The following is a 19,694-nucleotide window of genomic DNA, read 5'->3' as shown; positions in this document are numbered from 1 at the left end:
GGCGTGCTGCAGTTCATGAGGCTGCAGAGTTGGACATGTGTTAGCAACTGAATAATAACCACAGCAATAGAGAATTCACCCTTACTTTGCTAAATCTTTCCAGATTTAGGTAGATAAATCTTGACTGTCTGAATCTGGTCATGATTGCCTTCCCTGGACTATTTAGTCCTAGGCAGGAGTTGTAATTCTGGACCATGGCATAAGAGAACTTGTTATGAAGGGCTTTTAGGGAAATTTTCTGGCTTTTAACATGGGATTCAAGATGGGGAAATGGCAAATTATACCTGTGTTTGCTGTTGTCTAAATGTGATAAGGTATCAGATAAGAATCCCTTGGAATTTTCAGGTTTGCAAAGCTAAGAGAATTGCAGAGAAACCAACCTGGAACTCTGATGCTGAATCAGTGAATTTTCTAGCCCTTGAGATTACCTCAGGTTTTCTCCACTGGTGAGCTAATATGTCCTTATTGTTTAAGTCACCTATAGTTGGGTCTTGTTACTTGCTGCTGAAAGCATCCTTGCTGATTTAGGAAGGTAAATTATAGCAGAAAGAAGAGAATTATGGATTTAGAATGGGCCTTAGAGACCATTTATTCGAACTCCTTTCTAACATGAATCTTCTGTATAATATCTGATAGTGAGGGAAAAATACATAAAACAAGTCTAATTACTAGTAAAAGATGGTATTCTGGGGCCATTTAGAATAGAGGCAAATATTCATGTAGAGCTTAGTGGGACCAGAGGAGGTGTTCTTCGCAAAACTATTTTAAGTCAGTGAAAGGCCAAATTATTTTGTATCTTACTGTGGCTAAAAAGACAAGGAATATCTCAAGAAAGATTTCTATTCCAAATGATAAAAATAGTTTGCTTTTTAAAACTATACATTTAACTCTTTAGAATGACTACTTTTCTGAGGATTTTAGATACCTGAAAATTAACTACACTACATACTTTTCTGAATGGAATTCAAATATAGATGTAAGGTATAGAAAATTACCAACTTCTGAAAGTCTGCATTCATAGAGCGCAGTTTTAGGTTAGTTGTTTCGCACTTGGAATGTATATACTTGCACATATCAGGATACCAATAGTACCTAGTTTTCCGGGTTATTTTGTGATATGTCTTTACTCCAAGATCTCCCCTGGTGGCTCAGATGGTAAAAGCATCTGCCTACATTTCAGACGAGGTGGGTTCAGTCCCTAGGTTGGGAAGATCCCCTGGAGAAGGAAATGGCAACCCACCCCAGTACTCTTGCCTGGAAAATCCCATGGATGGAGAAGCCTGGTAGGCTACAATCCATGGGGTTCCCTTGTGGCTCAGCTGGTAAAGAATCCGCCTGTAATGCGGGAATCCCTGGGTTGGGAAGATCCCCTGGAGAAGGGAAAGGTCCCACTCCAGTATTCTGGCCTGGAGAATTCCATGGACTGTATAGTCTATGCGGTCGCAAAGAGTCGGACACGACTGAGTGACTTTCACTTTTACTTTACTCCAAGGGAAATACATACATATGTACTTAAGTATGCATATGTATGTATATTGACAGTAAAACCAATATTGCTATTTCTTGCTCTCTAACATTATGCGGGTACCCATTTCTTATGTCGCTTTTACTTTCTAATTTTTTTTTAACCTTTGTTACTTTTAGCTTAAACTTTAGGATTTAGCTCATTTTGGTCTTACTCTCTGTCCACTGATGTGCATTCTCTCCTGCTGGGAAGTGGTAGAAGGGGGATATAATATAAGCAGAATGACTTCTTAGATTATTTGGTTATTCTTTAATTATGCTAATCACTTTTCATCTTATAACTTTTTCAAGAATATAACATATACTACTTACTTAGGAAAATATAATTCTCTAAAGTAAGATATTTAAAATATTTGTCATAGCCATAAGATTTCATTTTTATTTGGCTGCAATAAATTACAAGGACATTTTTTTGGAAGAAACAGTTCAATAGGAGGCCTGTAACCTGGGCTCTACTATTAGGTCTTCCATTTAACTTTGTGACCTTGTGTGTCACTTAATTTCTTTAGTCCTCGGTTGCCCATCTCTAAGATAAGATATTGTAGGACTATATCTTTTTTGAGGATGGAAGGAGATTGCATAAATTTATTCCCTTTTAGCTTCAGTGTCCCATGGTTTTGAATTTCTGAATAAAGTCAGTAAGTGTATTCAGTTCAGTTTAGTCGCTCAGTCCTGTCCAACTCTTTGCGACCCCATGGACTGTAGCATGCCAGGCCTCCCTGTCCATCACCAATTCCCGGAGTCTACCCAAGCTCATGTCCGTTGAGTCAGTGATGCCATCCAACCATCTCATCCTCTGTCATCCCCTTCTCCACCTGCCCTCCATCTTTCCCAGCATCAGGGTCTTTTCAAATGAGTCAGTTCTTCACATCAGGTGGCCAGAATATTGGAGTTTCAGCTTTACCATCAGTCCTTCCAGCGAACACCCAGGACTGATCTCCTTTAGAATGGACTGGTTGGATCTCTTTGCAGTCCAAGGGACTCTCAAGAGTCTTCTCCAACAGCGCAGTTCAAAAGCATCAATTCTTTGGTGCTCAGCTTTCCTTACAGTCCAACTCTCACATCTATACATGACAACTGGAAAAACCATAGCCTTGACTAGATGGATGTTTAAATATCTTTATTTCCTAGAAAATTTCCCAGAAATACACATATGTTTTAAGATGTAGTCCATTTGTACTTTTAATGAAAATTTCTTTCTGATGAAATATATATCTTCAGATTTTTGTTGCATTTCAGAAGCTGGTTCATATTTCAAAGAGAATGTAGTCTGACTAACCATGTTATTTGTTTTTTTTTTAGGTGTTTCAAACTTGAAGAAAGGATATTTGACTTGATAAATACTGTGTTATCTTTGCTTTTGTTTAAAGAAATGGTGATCAACTAATTGTTTTGTTACTTACCTACTTGGGCCTATAGGGAAGGTGTGAAAGTGAAAGTATTAGTTGCTCAATTGTGTCTGACACTTTGTGACCCCATGTACTATAGCCCGCCAGGTTCCTCTGTCTGTGAAATTCTCTGGGCAAGAATACTGGAGTGGGTTGCCATTTCTTTCTCCAGGGGGGGTCTTCTTGACCCAGGGATCGAACCCAGGTCTTCTGCATTGCAGGCAGATTCTTTACTTCTGAGTCACCAGGAAAGGGATTATTAGGTCCATCTAAAAGGGCAGATGGTCATTTTCACCTGAATCTGTGGGAAAACTATGAAAGATGAACTATAGATGTCTGTGTGGCATTCACTATGAAAATCTGAGTAGTCTAATCCTTAGAGGATCCTTGAACTCTGACAGTAGGGTTTGCCTCTTAGTTAGGGAACATTGTTTTGTTATTTACCTCTAAGTAGTTAGGGTTTGTGGCTGAGTAACAAGTTAGTTTTGACCATTGGCTTGGGAAATTCAGAAAAGGTGTAAGGCATAGCATGGAGATTTTTGGTCTAGTCTCTTGTTTCCCGCAGAAGAGCTTTTCAAACTCCTACTTTATAGGCCCACAGACTCCTCTTTCACTGGCCAGTTCTCAGAACCAATGAGGTGATGGGAACATATGTTCACGTGGCCTATGTGATGACTGTTCTGACTCTGGAAACCTTAGGACAGAGAATAAAATTGAAAAAGAGGGCTAGAAGCAGTTAATGGAACTCCAATTCCTACCTGCATTTGAATTCAGAAATAGTGCTTTCAGTGTGTGTCTGACAGAAAACAACAACAACAACAACAACTTGGATTTGTGGCTGTGTTCCCTGGGAGAGGAAGGTGCTTTTCATGTTCTCATAGGATGTCTTTGAGGAACTTCATCTTTTTTCCCATTGGCTTTTGGAAAAATTATTATCATATATTTGACAATCAAACTTTCTTTTTAGAGAAAATTATTGATCATTTTGACAAGAATGTTCAGCTATTTCTGTGATAACACAGTTGCCTCAGGCATGGATGCAGAAGATTTTTATAAAATTTCTCAAACTGATCTGAGCAGAGACTTCTGTGAGTGTGTCCTGCTTGGCAGCGTTACCAGGTCGTCCCTACCCAGTGCTGGAAGTCACAGGTGCTGTTAAAAGTGCATCCAGGTAGGCAGAGAGGCTTCAGGGAGTGTTCCATTCCAAACTTACGCTGAGTCCTCTCTCCATCCATACTTTCTGTTCTGTTCTAACATTCCCAGCTTTCATATGATTTCTTACCTCTGTGCCTGGTCCTCGTGCCCTGATGCCTAAACTAGTCGCCTGGACATGGTCTCTTGGTAAACCTTGGCTCCGATCCTCTGGCCAGTATACTTCACTCTGAGACTGACCCAGACCACCATACTCTAGTTCAGATCAGCAACCAGGTTGGCTGAAATAGCCATTTTTATGGCAATTGAAAAAATAATCTTTGTTTCTCAAATGAAAGATTTAATTTCTTTCTTCATTCAAGGACGTTTACCAAAGTGCAGACACTAATAGAAATTGCAATAGGAGAGCCTGTGATCATCTCAGTGCCCCGTGCTGTCAGCCACCTACCACAACTAGAAGACAAATTTACTGTCTCTGATGTTTCTTTGCACTATTCAGCAAACTCATACTCGAAAAGCATTTTCCTGCTTGGTGGATAGGCTCTTTTGTAAGAAAAGGGAAGAAAGAGGTTTGCCTATGGAGAGAATATACTAAAACTTTCAAGTTGTGCGCTCCCTTCTCTAAGATGTTTCTTTGTCCTCTATCAGGGAAGATAGAGGGAAAAATACCTTGAGAGCAAAAATACTTTTTTCTTAAAAGAAAACATACTTATTTTTATTATAAAAGTGTAGATGAAAGTGGCCAAGACTCCATAATTCTGCCCAGTGGTAATGGCTATATGAGGAATTTTGCAATTTGGAACATAGAATCAGGATTCTTACATGATCCTGTGATTTTTATTGTGTACTAAATGAGGAAAAAAGCAAAGAGAGTCTGTGGGTAAATTCTTTCACTGGATCAATAGTAGAGGTAATCAAGGTGGCATTTAAATTAATTAAGTTTTCTTTGAGTTTAAATTAGACAATGTATTTTGTTTTCTAGATAAACAAACCATGTTTAAATGAGAATTTAAAAGCTTTCCTTTTCTGACTGATGAACTTTTGAAACTTTGCTACATGTATCATTCTGAATTCAGAGTTCAGAATACAGAAGTCCATTTCAGAGTGATAATAAGAGTTGTCACATAAACAAAGATAAAAGGAAATTTAGCTGAATGTCTGTTATGGTTTGTGTGCGGATGACTGCTTATTCTGATGACTTTCTCTTTCTAGAATGCTCAAACTAAACCGTGATCTGTTCTTACATAGGCATTTACTCTGTAATCTTCCTTTAAAGGTTTATGGTTTTTAGTGTAGGGTTTTTATGCAGTTTTTTTTTTAAAGGTGGCAAACTACATTTTAGATATTACATAGTACAGTGAATTTGTCCTCTATAGAGGGAAAAAAATCCCCTTGAGAGATTTAGGCACAGTATCTAATCTAGCTATACTAATTAATGCTAAAACCATTAGAGTCATGGTCCTCCACTAAGCGCATTTCTGGGCAAGTCAGCATCACATGGACGATGTAACTACCAGTTTATGGAGAAGTTGCAATTCTACCCTGGTACCCAGGTACCTGGCATGGAGGGAAATGTGCTCCCAGGGGCTTGAAGAGCTTCTGTGCTCAGACATGTGGAACCCCTTGTTTAACTTCTCTCAGTACCTGGGTACGCCTTTTAAAACACCTACATTATAGCATGCCAGTGGATGGGCTCAGGAGCCTGTGTTTTGATAAAACCAGTATATTAAATACTTAGCTATAATTGGTGGTACCTTCTCTTTCTTTAACTTTAGTTCACAATTTGAAGGCTACCTTTCTAGACTGTTTGCTCCATGGAATATGAGAGAGAAATCTGGGGGAGTGGTTGCTAGAAAGAAAAGTCCTGGAACATCCTGTGGATTGAGTGAAATAAACTTACAAAAATGTAAAATGTGTCTGACAAGACAGTAAGGACTATATAATGAATATTGTGGCTGTGTCCTCACTATGCCATCTTTCTCTCCCATTTTGCAATAGCCGTGTACTTAGGGGTAGGATGAGATGGGAGAGAATGTCTGTACCCGCAGTTCTTGCAGTGGGTCCTAATTCTTTTAATGCTAACAGGCTAATCATATCCTCTTTGCCCCTGGATCTTCCTGACCCAGGGATCAAACTGGGGTATCCTGCATTGCAGGTAGATTCTCTCTGAGCTACTAGGGAAGCCCCCAAATAGAACTTTTTTGACTACACCAGAGAAGAAAGACACTGGATGATGTTGATTGAAAGAAAAGCAGAGGTCCTTGATAGCAGTTTTGAGCTGCTAAATCAAAACAACACTGAACCTTCCATTTCTCTGAACCTTCCAGTTACACAAGTCAATAAATCCTCTTGATTGTTTAAGCCAGTCTAAACTGGGTTTTCCATTACTTGCAAAATGAGAAGTCTAGATCGATACAGAATGATAGTTTTGTGATGATTGGAGAAATAAATGGCCTTCACAATTTTGATTGTCCAATTTCAATATTTAGCAAATATTAAAATGTAAAACTGTCATTTTGCATGATATCCTCAACAGTACACTGAATGAAACCTAGAAATATAAAACTGAAGAATAAAACCTTGCCCAGTGGTCTTTTAGTTCAATTTAAAAGGCAAAACGAATAGCTTGCCAGATGGAAGAGCGTAATAGTCATCATTAAAAGGCTAATTATTTGTCATTCACCCAGATGGAAATTTCCCTTTATTATTTAAAAAGTCTTGGTTTGAAAATATTCCTTTAGAGTAAACGCTTTTGCATGTTCTGAGTCTTTTAGGAACAAGGAGCTAAATCTTTATTTAGAGAGCTTTTACATGACTGCTTTTCAAATGGATTCTCAATATGAACATGGCTCAGAATAATGGTAGTCACATCAATAGAACTTAGAGTTTCTGGCTATACGTAGTGTAGAGGATATAAACTAAATGTTAAGCAGGGCAGGAAAATTAGGGAAGAAGAAAAGTTCATCCATCAAGGAAAAGATAGAAACAATGAATTTAGAAAGTAGATTCCTAAAATTAAGTGCTTTATTTCGGGCCTAGAGAAACACGTTTTGTTTTATCTGTTCAGTGGGTGTTGGTTAATTCTCCATCCTGTGTCTAGTCTATACTCAGTGTTGCACAGAATAGTCTTCAATATAAAAGTTACATGTCATATTCCACCTTAACATTATTGCTTCCATGAAGCCTTCCCTTCTTGGTTCAGATTTCTTCTCGGCTCCATTGAGCTTATAAAAGGTACTGCGTCATTTGATTTTGTCATGTACTATCCTTTATTGTAATTTAACGTAGGCGATGCCGTAAACTGTAGAGATTCTGGAGACCACACACCTATATATGGATTCCAGCCCCTCTGCTATTGCCTGGTCTCTGGCATTCTCTGAGCCTATTCTTTGAATCTGGAATGCCTCATCTGTAGAATGAGGATAATGATTTCCGTCACCCAAAATTGTTATTGTGAGGATTAAATAACATAATGAATGTGAAGCACTTACCCTAGTGGCTGAAAGCTAATTAGCATATATAATAGTATATAAATTAGAACAGGTTTAATATCAAGAAGTAGATTTTTATATTAGGCTACCATACTGAGGCAGCAATTTTACACTTAGTCAATAAATATTTATTGAATTTAAATCAGTTTTAGCTTGGACTTTGAGAAAATATGAGGTTCTGAGACCTTGTTATTTATGTGATAATTTATAATTTCAATTTATCAATAATTATATATTTCATAATTAGGTATATTGAATTGATTAATATAAAGCACTTTGCTGCTTCTAAAGTAAATCATTTGGCATAATTTGACTCTGTCTTTTTCTGATCTCTTCTGATAGGTATTCGTGTGTGCTCCATCACTTTAATCATGTCCTGCTCTTTGTGACCCTATGGATTGTAGCCCACCAGGCTCCCCTGTCCATGGGATTCTCCAGTCAAGAATGCTGGAGTGGGTTGCTGTGCGCTCCTCCAGGTGACCTTCCCTCTCCGGGGATCTAACCTGCGTCTCCTGCTTTGCAGGCTGAGCCACCTGGGAAGCCCTCAGGGTAGGTATGTTTACCTCCATTTTGTTGACTTGGTCTTTGGGGATCAAGGAGAAAAGATGACACTGTCTGTAAGTGGAAGAATTGAACTAAAATCTAAATCTTCTGATTGTGATCTATGGCTTCCCTCTGTAAAAATGACATTGAAGTCATCTATTTTTTATTGTTCTTAATGATTTATCTTTATGTATATGGCAACTACTGCAAGCTTTTTTAGGGTAACATTAACTTCCTGGAAGGGACTGTGGAGGGTGGGGGAGAAAAATGCTTTAAAAAAGCTTTTTAGAGATGAATAGAAGTTTCTTAGCCACAGACAGATTTTCAAGAGGGTCTGTATTGGAGTTATATAAATAGGTTATATGAAGGTTTTTGGAAGAATATTAATTATTGCTTCTAAATATTCTCAGCATTTTAGCAACAGCCATTTTTTCTGAAGACAATTGTTTTTCTTCAGATATTTATCTTGTGGAGAACTAAAAGGGGAAAAGAAAATACTCAATCATTTGAGGGCAGAGCTGCAACCAAAAGGGAAGAAAAATTTTTTTCCAGCTTCAGACAGTGGTTTTAGATGACCATCAACAAATGAATTGTCCAAACAGTAGAAGCATATCAACAGAATATAAAAATAATATTTCTATATTAAAGCCGTTACAGTCTGAGAAGTAGATGAGACCACTGAAATAACTTTTCAAAAAGTAATTGTATCAATGCTAAAAATAGCAGCCTGGTATAGTTCAACTCGATATGAATCAACTGAGTATGCAGGTTTTTACGAAGGGCATTTTACCATCCTATTCCTCAGTGAAACTGAATACATGGTCAACACTGAACACACAAAGCCACTTGTGCAGAGTTATTTTAAAACTGTGATTCAGAAGGAGGTACTCTTAAGTGTTTAGAAGTGAGTGTGATAGGAAAAAGAAATTGCCTTAATTTGGTTTTAAATAAGATGAATAAAAAATTCATGAATTTTATTCAAGATTTTCTATGCAAAGTAGCCAGGGCATAGTTTTAATTAATCAAGTACTTAAGAATAATTTATTTGATTCTTTGGGGATACAAAAAGTGAATTGAACTAGCGAGTCTGAGGATTGAGAGGGGAGAAAATGTGAAACATTAAAGTCAGTGGGTTATAATTCAGAAATAACTATGAGTTCAAAAGTAGTTCATTGATGAGACATAGCATTCTAGATGAGATGTTGAAGAAGGCTTCAGTGAGGAGGTGGGTCTTGTCTTCATAAATGGTTAATAGAGAAGGTAAACACCACTAGAGGCAAGACAGATAGTGTGTGTAAAGGTCCTGGGGTAGGAACAAGCATGATACTTGCAGCAAGCAAGGAGGGGACTATGCATTTCCACCACATTAATCTTTCCTTCCTTTAAGTTTTCATATATTTCCTCATCTCTGTTACTCATTTGACACTAATTATATATTTATATTAGCTTTCTATAGCTATATAATAAATTACCATAAGCTTAGCAGCTTAAAGCAATATCCATTTATTATTTAACAGTTATCTGGATCTGATGTACAGATGGGCTCAACTGGGTTCTCTGCTTAGGGTTTCCCAAGGCTGAAAATAAGGTGTCAACCTCTTTCTGGAGACTATAATGAAGAATCTGCATCTAAGCTCATTCCAGGTAGAGCATCTTGTTGGTAGAGTTTTGTTTCTTGAGGTTTTGGGACTGCGGTTTCTGTTTCCCTGTTGGCTTTCAGCTGGAGGCCTCTCAGGTTCCAAAGGCTGCTTGCATTCCTTGGTACATGGCTTTCTCCATCTCTATTCCAGCATGTCAGATCCTTTTTATTCTTTGAATCTTTCTGACCTCCTCTTCTGGGACTAGCCAGAGAAAACACATTTCTGCTTTTAAAGGACTTGTTTGATTACGTTAGTTTCACATGGATAATTTCTTAAGATAGTAAGGTCAACTGATGAGCAACCTTAGTTCCATCAACAAAATCCCTTTTTTCATGCAGTATAATATAATCACAAGTATAACAAGAGGAGCTGAACATCATGGGAGCCATCTTACAATTCTGCCTATGATATTTACATTATTTTTATTTAGCAATTTCATGAATAGGTATATTTACTTCTAACAATTCAGTTGAAGATAGGAAGCTTTCCTCTACTTTGTTAAAGTTCTCCACAGCATTTATAATGATGCATTCTTGGTAAATACTTTTGAATTAAGTTGCTTTGTGCTAGAAGAAGAAGAATGAAATGTGTCGGTCATCTTGAAGGCTTTTTATTCATTAAATTTGGGTCCTCAGATCTAAAGTTAAGTGAAATGTCATTCAGCTGTCTTGAAACATTCAGACTGGTTCAGCTAACTTGTCCAGTTATTTCAGGCAATCTGCTTTTGTGCTTAGATAGTGATTGCTGTGGGACATTGGGCTTTAAAATGCAAATTTAGAGAAGAAAGTCATATATGTTCTATGGAAAGACTTCTGTTGTTAAGGCTAAATAAATAAAGCTGGAATAGGGTAAAGTAACATGTTTTTGAGTTTTATGATATTGATGTATCTGACTTTTATCTTACAGTTTTAGGTTATATGATTACAAAGTCAAGCCTATCTTTCCAAGTTTTTGAATGTTGTAAATGTTTAAGAAGAAATTTGAAACCCTACTACTGATAAAGATGGATGAAATTGTATTTTACAGCAATGCTACAGACATTTCCTTCTATAGGAAAGAATATGTCCTTGCCAAACACTGCTATCATCAGGGTGGTTAGCTGTATGATAAACGTTCTGAATTTCAAGAGGGGAAAGAAAACTTATCTTTAAAAAACGTGTATGCTTTAAGAAGAAAGAAAGAAAAACTATAGTCTACAGACAGAAGCATCAAAAGAGCTAAGAAATTACTTCAGTTGGTAATTACAATCAGCATTTGAGATAGATTCAGAAAAATAAGAATGATAGTAACTGTCTACTCCATCACTGGTATGAATTGTCCAGAAGAGATTTCAGTTATATTTTATACCTCAGAGTAAGTCATCATTATTTTAGATGGTCTTTATTTGCAAGTCAGAAAATCCCCTGACGAAAGGAATTTATATCTTCCCATAGCTGTTTCCTATCTCAACCTTGATTCCAGGACTACCACTATTTTAACCCTCTGTAACCAACAACACACGAGGACAAAAATATGTGCTAAAAGCTTTTCAAAAGATAGTGCAAATGATTCAATGATCTCTTTTTCCAGCAGAGAAAACTGTGATCCAGATGCATCTGAAATCCCTTAGCAAATTTATGCTGAATTTGGCAGGTTTCATAGAGTCCCTGTCACCTGGCTGCCGTTTCTCTAATCGTTAACTTCCTTCCTGATTAGCCCCAATAATTAGCTTTCTCTAAGGAACAAAGAATGAAACAATCACCTTTCATAGTCCAAGGTGCTGCTGCCAACATTTATTGTCTGCATGGTATTTATTATCACAACAAACTTGAGCTTGACTTGTTTATGGAGATGAGAATTTGAATCCTGTCTTCCTCAGTTACCTTTTTTGGCCAGTGGAAGGAAAAAAAGACAGCAGGATGAAAAAGGATGTAACCATGACTATGATGAGATTCGGTGGTGCTTTCAAGGAAACGGTATTAAGGAGTGAATCTTGTAATCGCAAAGGCTATGTTATGTACAAATGCAACAGTTTGCAACATTATCTGTTTCCAAAGAGCATTTACATCTCTATAAAGATCTTCATTATAGAACATATGAAATAACTGACTTGTTCCCTTGTGTTTTACAGTTGCCTTTCTCAGGTTTTAAATGAAACCTTTCAGTAAATCTCTCTCTCTGAAAAGGAATCTGTCTAAACTCAGCAGCGCCACTTAATGACACAGGAACAGTTCTTTTTCTTTCCACTAGTGCCACTATCTAGAACAGAATAAGAACAAATTATAATAGCAAGAAGGTGAGTTCTTAGGGGACTTTTCATTAGAACTGCAGAAATGGGTAAGCTGGGGTGTTTGCTAAGCTGAATTTCAAATAGCTGACTAGGGATGACATGGTTAGACTCTGCTGTTTTCTTACAAACTTACTATAGAAAAGGCTGTAGAAATGTCATGGATTACTTGTGGCATCATTAATATTTTAAAGTGTGGCATTATAAAATATTTAAATGTAAACATTTTGATGTGAGCGTCTTAATACAATTGTAGCACAGTAAGATTAGGAAGGTCTCATATGCAGCATTTTAATTAAATCCATAAAGAATGCTCCTTTAACTTCTACGCAAGCTCTTGTTCAAATCCAATATAAAGCTTGCATTTCATTGATAGCTTCCACAAATTATGTGTTTCACAGTCACACTTTTTTTTTTTCTCTTTTCAGAGACAAATGATAATTCTTTTGCTTCAAGTTTTCTCCAAGCAATTTATTTAAGAGTATTAAGTTTGCAAGGACTGGTTGTGTGAACCTTACTGATGATACACTTCTTTTGGTTCAGAGGGACAAGTTTCCTTAAGTGTCAGGTTTAACAGACAAGCCTTTGTGTCTTGATGGGGGCAATGAAAGAACCTACCTCCTTTTAACATATTTACTCTATTTTGGTATCAGCACTGTCATTTTCCATAAAGAAGTGTCTTATAGTGACTTTGACTATCAGCAGGGGCAGCAGGGGCAGCAGGGGCAGCAGGGGCAGCAGAGGCAGCATTTACTGAGTGCCTAAAAGCAGGCTTCCCTGCTGGCTCAGTGGTAAAGAATCTGCCTGCGGATACAGGAGACTCAGGAGACGTGGGTTTGATTCCTGGGACAGGAAGATTCCCTTGGAGAAGGAAACGGCAACTGACTCTAGTATTTTTGGCTGGAAAATCCCATGGACAGAGGAGCCAGAGTCAGACTGAGAAACTAAACGATAACAGCAACAAAAGTGGAAATAGAATGGCTGGAATATTTTCTCTCTCAGAACACAAGTGTGTTTAAAGTATGTATACCATATATTTATCTTGTATCCTTATCCAAGTGTGAACCATGGTGATTTTCCCCATTCATTTCTTCCTTCTTTCATTCATCCTCTCAACAAGTACTCACTGAGCATTTGCTATGAGCCAGGGACTGTGCCAGGCTTTGAGGGAATCAAGCAATGAAACAGATATAATTTCTGTCCTCAAGAAGCTTACATCAGATTCAGGAAATAGATAAACATGCAATGTCTTTTAGTTCCATACACAGTATCGATTTTGCCCGTAATCCTTGCCCAGTAGCATGCCCAGTCCCAGATGGTGTACCGTGGTCAGTCTCAGGCCTCGACTTAGCATTGAGGCCTTTGTCTTTATGGTCATGCCATCCCCTACTTTCCCAGCCTGCCCTGGTTGGTCATCTGACAGAACTGACCAGTTCTGGTTACCAATACATAAGAGGAAATTAAGTTTCTGGGTAGGTTTCTTACCAGGAAGCACTTACACTGTCTTGGTAAATGAAACCACACTGACGGCACCGCCCTTCTCTGCTCCCTTCTCCTGTCTTAAATGTGGACATGAAGCATTAGCAGCCATCTGGTGACCGTGCGGGAAAGGCCCAAGGGAATCTAGAGACACCATTTAACTGACCCAGTGCCGACAATCTCTTATCTCTAGACTTACTGTTACATGAGGAAAAATAAACTCCCATTGTTTGAATCAAGATTAGTCTGATTCTCAGTTACTTGAAGTAGAATGCAGTACAAGGAGTAAGTGGGCAGTTAAAGTACAGGGCAGTAAATGCTGCCGTAGAGTAAGTACAGGTGCTGTTTGAACTCGTAAATTATATTCCCATCTTTTGGATTCAGAGCAGCTTCCTGGAGGACTAATGCCTACGATGATGCTCAATTTAATTAGGATCTCTGGCAAATTCACTGCAGTGAGTCACAAATATTGTAATCCTAATGTTCACTAAGAATTTTTGTATGAACTGTGTCAATTTCTTAGTTTTTATAGCCAGGCAGCAGTGTTCTGAAGGCTTCCCAGGTGGTGCAGTGGTGAAGAACCCACCTGCCATTGCAGGAGATGCAGGAGATGTCGGTTCAGTCCCTGGGTTGGGAAGATCCCCTTGGGTAGGAAATGGCAACCCACTCCAGTTTTCTTGCTTGGAAAATCCCATGGACAGAGGAACCTGGCAGACTACAGTTCATGGGGTCACAGAGAGTTAGACACAACTGAACACACACACACACACACCCACGCACACCCCCCCCCCCCACACACACCTATATTTCTAAGAGGATTTTGTTATCTCCCAGTTCACAAATGATTCTGGCAGTTTAATTTTGTTGCAAGATGAGTTGGTCATGATGCTGTCACAGACTCTGATGCTGCTCGTTGAAACAAAGGTAGTTTTAGGAAGTGCTGCTTGAGGGAGGGCACTTAGGCACTCCTTTGGCCACATCTGTGTGGAAGCGGCATTGCCTTTGAGTCATCTTTGGGGACCTCGATTTCATGAGAAGATGACAACTTACCTCTGGCTTGGCTGGCTGTAAAAGCATGGGGAGCTGCATTTAGCTTGCAACCGACAATAATAACAATCTAGGTACTTGCAAGAGACATTATCTGGGGCTCACCATCACCCAATACTTACTAAAAGCTCAGTTGGAAGAAAGAGTATATATGCAGGTTTTCTCAAAGGATTTGCAGTTCACTTCAAAATTTGATTGCTGGGTCATGCCAGGTAAGCAGAGAATGGGAACCTCACTCTGTCTCTGGTCTCCTATGTAGAATTGATTTTGCTCACTTGCACTTTGACATTACATCACTTGACTACTTTGAAGGTGTGAAAAGAAATAGTCCTGTAAGACACACTGTCACATTCACGGTAAGGCTGCTGTGGAGGGTGAAGTTTACTCTCTCACGCAGTTTACCACCTCTCAGATCCATGTGAAAAACATCTCTTTGTTCTTTGTATCAGTGAGTTGTGCCTCATCTCAGGGATGGGTGGGTTTTATCTTACAGACATTGAGAAGCATGGGATTTTTCATGGTATCCTTCCTGGTATGATTGACATAATTTCTAATTTTTGGCTCTCCTCAGGCAAATGAATAGCCTTGAGACATGCTTGTCTGTATTATTTTTCCTCCCGCCTTCCCCTCTTCCTTCCTTCCTTCCTTCCTAATCTCACACATGGGTTCATTTTATGTTTCTTGATCTCATACTTCTTTTTCCTCTCTAATTCATTCTTATGTTAAAATTTGGCTTTACTATATTTTGTGTTACTGAGTAAATTTTTGCGAAATATTTCACAACCTTGCTGGTATAAGGCAGGATATTCTTGCATAAGTACAAACAAGAATACATGAGAGGAAGCCTTCTGCCTATAGCACTTCAAAGTCAAAACATTTTTCCCATTGGTTGATTTAAGTGAGTTTACAGTAGGAGTTGCTTTTGAAAGTATGTCCTCAACATGACTCTTAATATTACAGGAAATGTTTTTAACCTTTCTCTCCCCTCTTGAGTTAACTTTACTTTGGCTTAAAAGTGTGTTTGGTTGATAAAGAAAGCCTGCAATTGATAGTTCTCACAGCAGTGTTTGCAATTAAAGTAGAAGCTTGGGGTGAGGAGGTTGGGGAATGTGTAAGGAAGATTTTCCATATTCTTTTTCCCTCATTAAGTTTTAACTCCAAATCCTACTTTTTCCTGACTTTAAAGTATTTGTTTGAAATTATCTGGAAATCTGAGTTTCTATCATTTAAAATACTTTTCTTTCGTAATCATAGAATAAATAACAACAAAACATCTGAGCTAGCACATTTAGTTTCTGATGTCTGACTCTTTTGAATTTAATAGTAGATTAATTTATGGTTAACCATGTATTTAATTACATCGGATTTGTTATGAGACCTAAGAGAAGAGGAGTAATTTTTTTATGAAGACTTTTTTTTTTTCCTGAAATTTTTAGTGATTGTTGCAAAACTAGGAGGAGATGGGCATATTTTGAACAATGAAAGAATGAAATATAATAGAGGAATCCTAGTTAATCAGGAATTTGTTCCCCTGCCACCCAGTAAGATGCCAAAAGAACCCAAGGGGGTTACTTTCTACAAGGACTTATGACTCCTATAGTAAGGTAGTAAGACGGCAGAGAAGGGTTTTCTTCATTTATTTGTTGACATTCTACCTCATCACAGGCACTAAGGTGAAGCTAGGGGAAGATGATGACTGAGCAGGAAGAAGATACTTGGGTTGGATCCTACCTTTCTTGATCAAGAATGATCAGGCTTTTTGCTGAAGACAGCTGCTCAGCAGTCGTATTTCTCTAGATCCATGAGAGGATTATGTAGTCAGGGGCAAGGCCTCCTTTCTGTGGCTGAGTTCTCTGTTGTGTAGAATCAGTGCTGGTGGCAAAAAGAAACTCCAAAGGAAGGTTGTAACATGGTCTCCCTCCATCTCCAACACACACACACACACACACTGCAGTGGAGAGAAATTTGCCGTGTTAGACTCTATACTCAACCCTTAGGGGGCTTGAGGCAAATATCTATCTCAGCCTCTGAGGATGTTGGAAATTGGAGATTAGAAGTACTATAGTTGGCAGGAATCGCATTTATGAAAAGAGCATCTTATTCATAAGGACATAAAATAGTTATCAAGGAAAGAGCGTGATTAAGATCATATTCTGAGATGTCTTTTTTATTCTTCCTCTATTGTCCGTATTTCCTTCCAGGGAGTCAAACGGATAATGTGCCCTCTTGTGCTTATTGTCTCAGGGGAAGGATGTAGCAGGCCAACCAGGAGAGTGCTGGATGTCAAACACTGCCCATTCCTGGCTTTTATCTCCTCAAGACTCAACCCTAGAGTTAGGAGAGGATTTGTGGGTGCAGACATAGCGTCTCATCCAGGAGGGAAGAGAGTGGAGCTTTCCTTCGTGTCCGCCATTGTGCCAGCCAAGTCACAGAGAATGGGGAAGGGTGAGCCTCTGGCATCATCCTTAGCCTTTTCTAACATAGTTTGCTGATAAGATATTAACATCTTTATCTTAGGACTTACCAATCCAGAAGTTCTCTTGGGCCTCCAGGAATCTTTCGCACGGCTGCCTGTGGTCCTGTCTGCCTCTCTACTGCATACAGCTGTTTTCTCGCAGGGCCTTTGCTGCCTTCCCTAGTGGTCCTGCTGGAGAGCAGAGGAAAGCTCTTCCGTGCTCTGCAGACCCACAGAGCTCTGTCTCTCTGTCTCTCTCTCTCTGACTCAGTTTCTCCCTCTCTGGTGTGTTCTCTCTCTCACCTTTCAAAGAAGGAGTCCTTTCCCTTCCCCACCCCCACCCCCACTCTTCCCCCCTCCCCCACCTGGGGGAAATCTCTTTCCTTTCTTCTTTCTGGCTAATAGCTTGTCACTGTTGAGGGTTCCCATTTTTAAAATCTTATCTATGGTGCTCCAAAATTTAGGCTTTGGAAGAAAATAGGAAAATTGTAGGCGGCTTTTCTCCTTTTTCCATATTTATCTTGAGCAAAGAGAACAGTCTACTTGCTTACTTGAATTAAAGGAAGGAAAAAGGGAAGATTGCAGGGAGAAAAGAGTAATTACAGATTGGTATTTAAAAATAGTATCCTAACCAAACAGGGGTATGAGGTATGTACATGAGATGTGTAGACTAGTCATAGGAAATTTGGCAAATGTTTACTTAGTCCATCTGTCCAAGAACTACTGGAAACATAAATTTCCCTTTCTTCCCACCATGACCTTATACAGTTTTAGTATTTTTCAAGTTGGGCGGTATCAGTGATACTTCCAGCACTTCGTAAGTGAATGCAGAAGGCACTGCCTTCTATGATCTATGGAGCCAGAACACATTGCAGACTGCAATTTATGGGTCTTCTAGTTTCCAAATAGTATGCGTACTGAAGAGGTGAAAGGAAAAGGACAGAGGACGGAGGTGGAGGAATGCCATTCCTTCCACATTTCAGGACAATGCAAAGTTTAACCTCTTAATGTGAGGAAGCTATTGAGGCCTGTCTATATTTACAGGTACTTTTTATGACTGGCCTTCTAGCCTCTTACTATTTCTGATCTGTACTCTGTGAATTTAACCTTTGAGATTTTCCAGTTTTTCCCTCTAATTTTGATCTTCTATTAAATCAAGGTTTCACATACGAGGTTTACTTGAAAGCTTTTGATTTAGCCCTTTACCCAAAGACCCAGCTTTGATGTAAAGCTGTGCTCTTTGTGAAGTCTGTCCTTCCCTCATACATAAGCTCCTTTTGTTTATACCTGGGCATGAAATGTACCTGATGATCTGCTGAGCCACCATGTAAAGGATCTCTGAAAAGTAGAGAAAATGATTGTGCTGGCAGCTCCTGAAGTGTTCCCCTACACTGTGACTGAAGCAATTCAAAACCTCCCCACCGCATTGCCTATAGCTGGTGTATCCCCAGGAGAGCTGCCTTCCTGGGAGCTGGCACTGATACCACTATGGTTTGGGTTAATGTGTCTGAATGAGAAGGCATTGCTGTTTTCTTCAATTCCTGCTGTGCTTGGAAACAGGTGAGGGATACCTATTGATCAGTTGGCTCCAGGAGAGGGGTCTTGCCAAAATGAGTCTACAGGCGTTTCCAACAGAGCTCTTTAAGTCTGTGTGCGATGGCCAGACATACACCAATTCCAGGGTGCCTTTTAATTGGAATGGCTGTTCAAACAGTAAGCATGATTCCACAGTTTTCATTTCCCCTAGCTATACTCCAGGCTTTTGCTCTTTAGCTAGGAGAAAGAACAGTTTATTTTTTAATATTGAATTCTCTTTTCCGTTTGAAAACACCCCATGGAATGTTTTTAAAGAAGTTCAGGAAGATGGGAATGGTTGACTCAATTATCTATACTAGAGGAAATTAGCAGATTATAAAAAAAAATGAAGGAAACTCTTCTAGTCCCAATTACTATAGGGTTATCAGCAAATCTACCTTTTCTTCTGAGAGCAAAGATTGCTGAGGAAGCAGAATATGTTCACATACCAAACATTCAAGGATATTTAAGAAGAAGGGTCAGACGAAGGGTTCTTTGAAAAGAAAGTACAGTGTTTGGTCCTTCTTCCCTCCATGCTTACTTGAGGTCTACATCTGCCTATGTGGAAACAACCTTGTCTGAGGGTTAGGAGTTCTATTTTCTGGCAGCCTGGTTCTCGGTAATTGAGCCTTCTTGAGCAGGTTATTTTGCCTCTCTGTGCCTAGTTTTCACATCTGTAAAACTGGAAGAATGATAATGATAATGCTATTACTTGCTAAGAGCTTTGAAAATGCCTGGCGTCAGGTTACCTATGGCAACTGTTTTCTGCTCATGTTTCCCTTAGACTGCCTTACAGTCTGGCGGCCTCGCCCTGTGTGATCTCACCCTTGTGTCTCAGGTCTAGGTGTGAAACGGGAGAACACTCCAAGTGTTTTATTGATCTATCTTACTATTTCCTTGAGATTTATGCCTATTATTACTGATAAACCTTTGTGTGGCCTGTACTGTTTACAGAGAATTTTTACTTTCTTTACAGAGTTTTATGTTCATACCAATACTGTATTGTTAAGAATTGGGAGGATGCAATGTTTGGAAAATGATAGGAGTTTTTTTTTGTTTGTTTGTTTTCTTTTTTTGCCATTATCCCTCCACAGAGTATTGATTTTGACAGTCACCACAGACGAGAATACCCAA

Source organism: Ovis canadensis, chromosome 18 (assembly GCF_042477335.2).
Source record: "Ovis canadensis isolate MfBH-ARS-UI-01 breed Bighorn chromosome 18, ARS-UI_OviCan_v2, whole genome shotgun sequence".
In the NCBI taxonomy this organism is placed as follows: Eukaryota; Metazoa; Chordata; class Mammalia; order Artiodactyla; family Bovidae; genus Ovis; species Ovis canadensis.
This window is presented reverse-complemented; position numbering follows the sequence as displayed.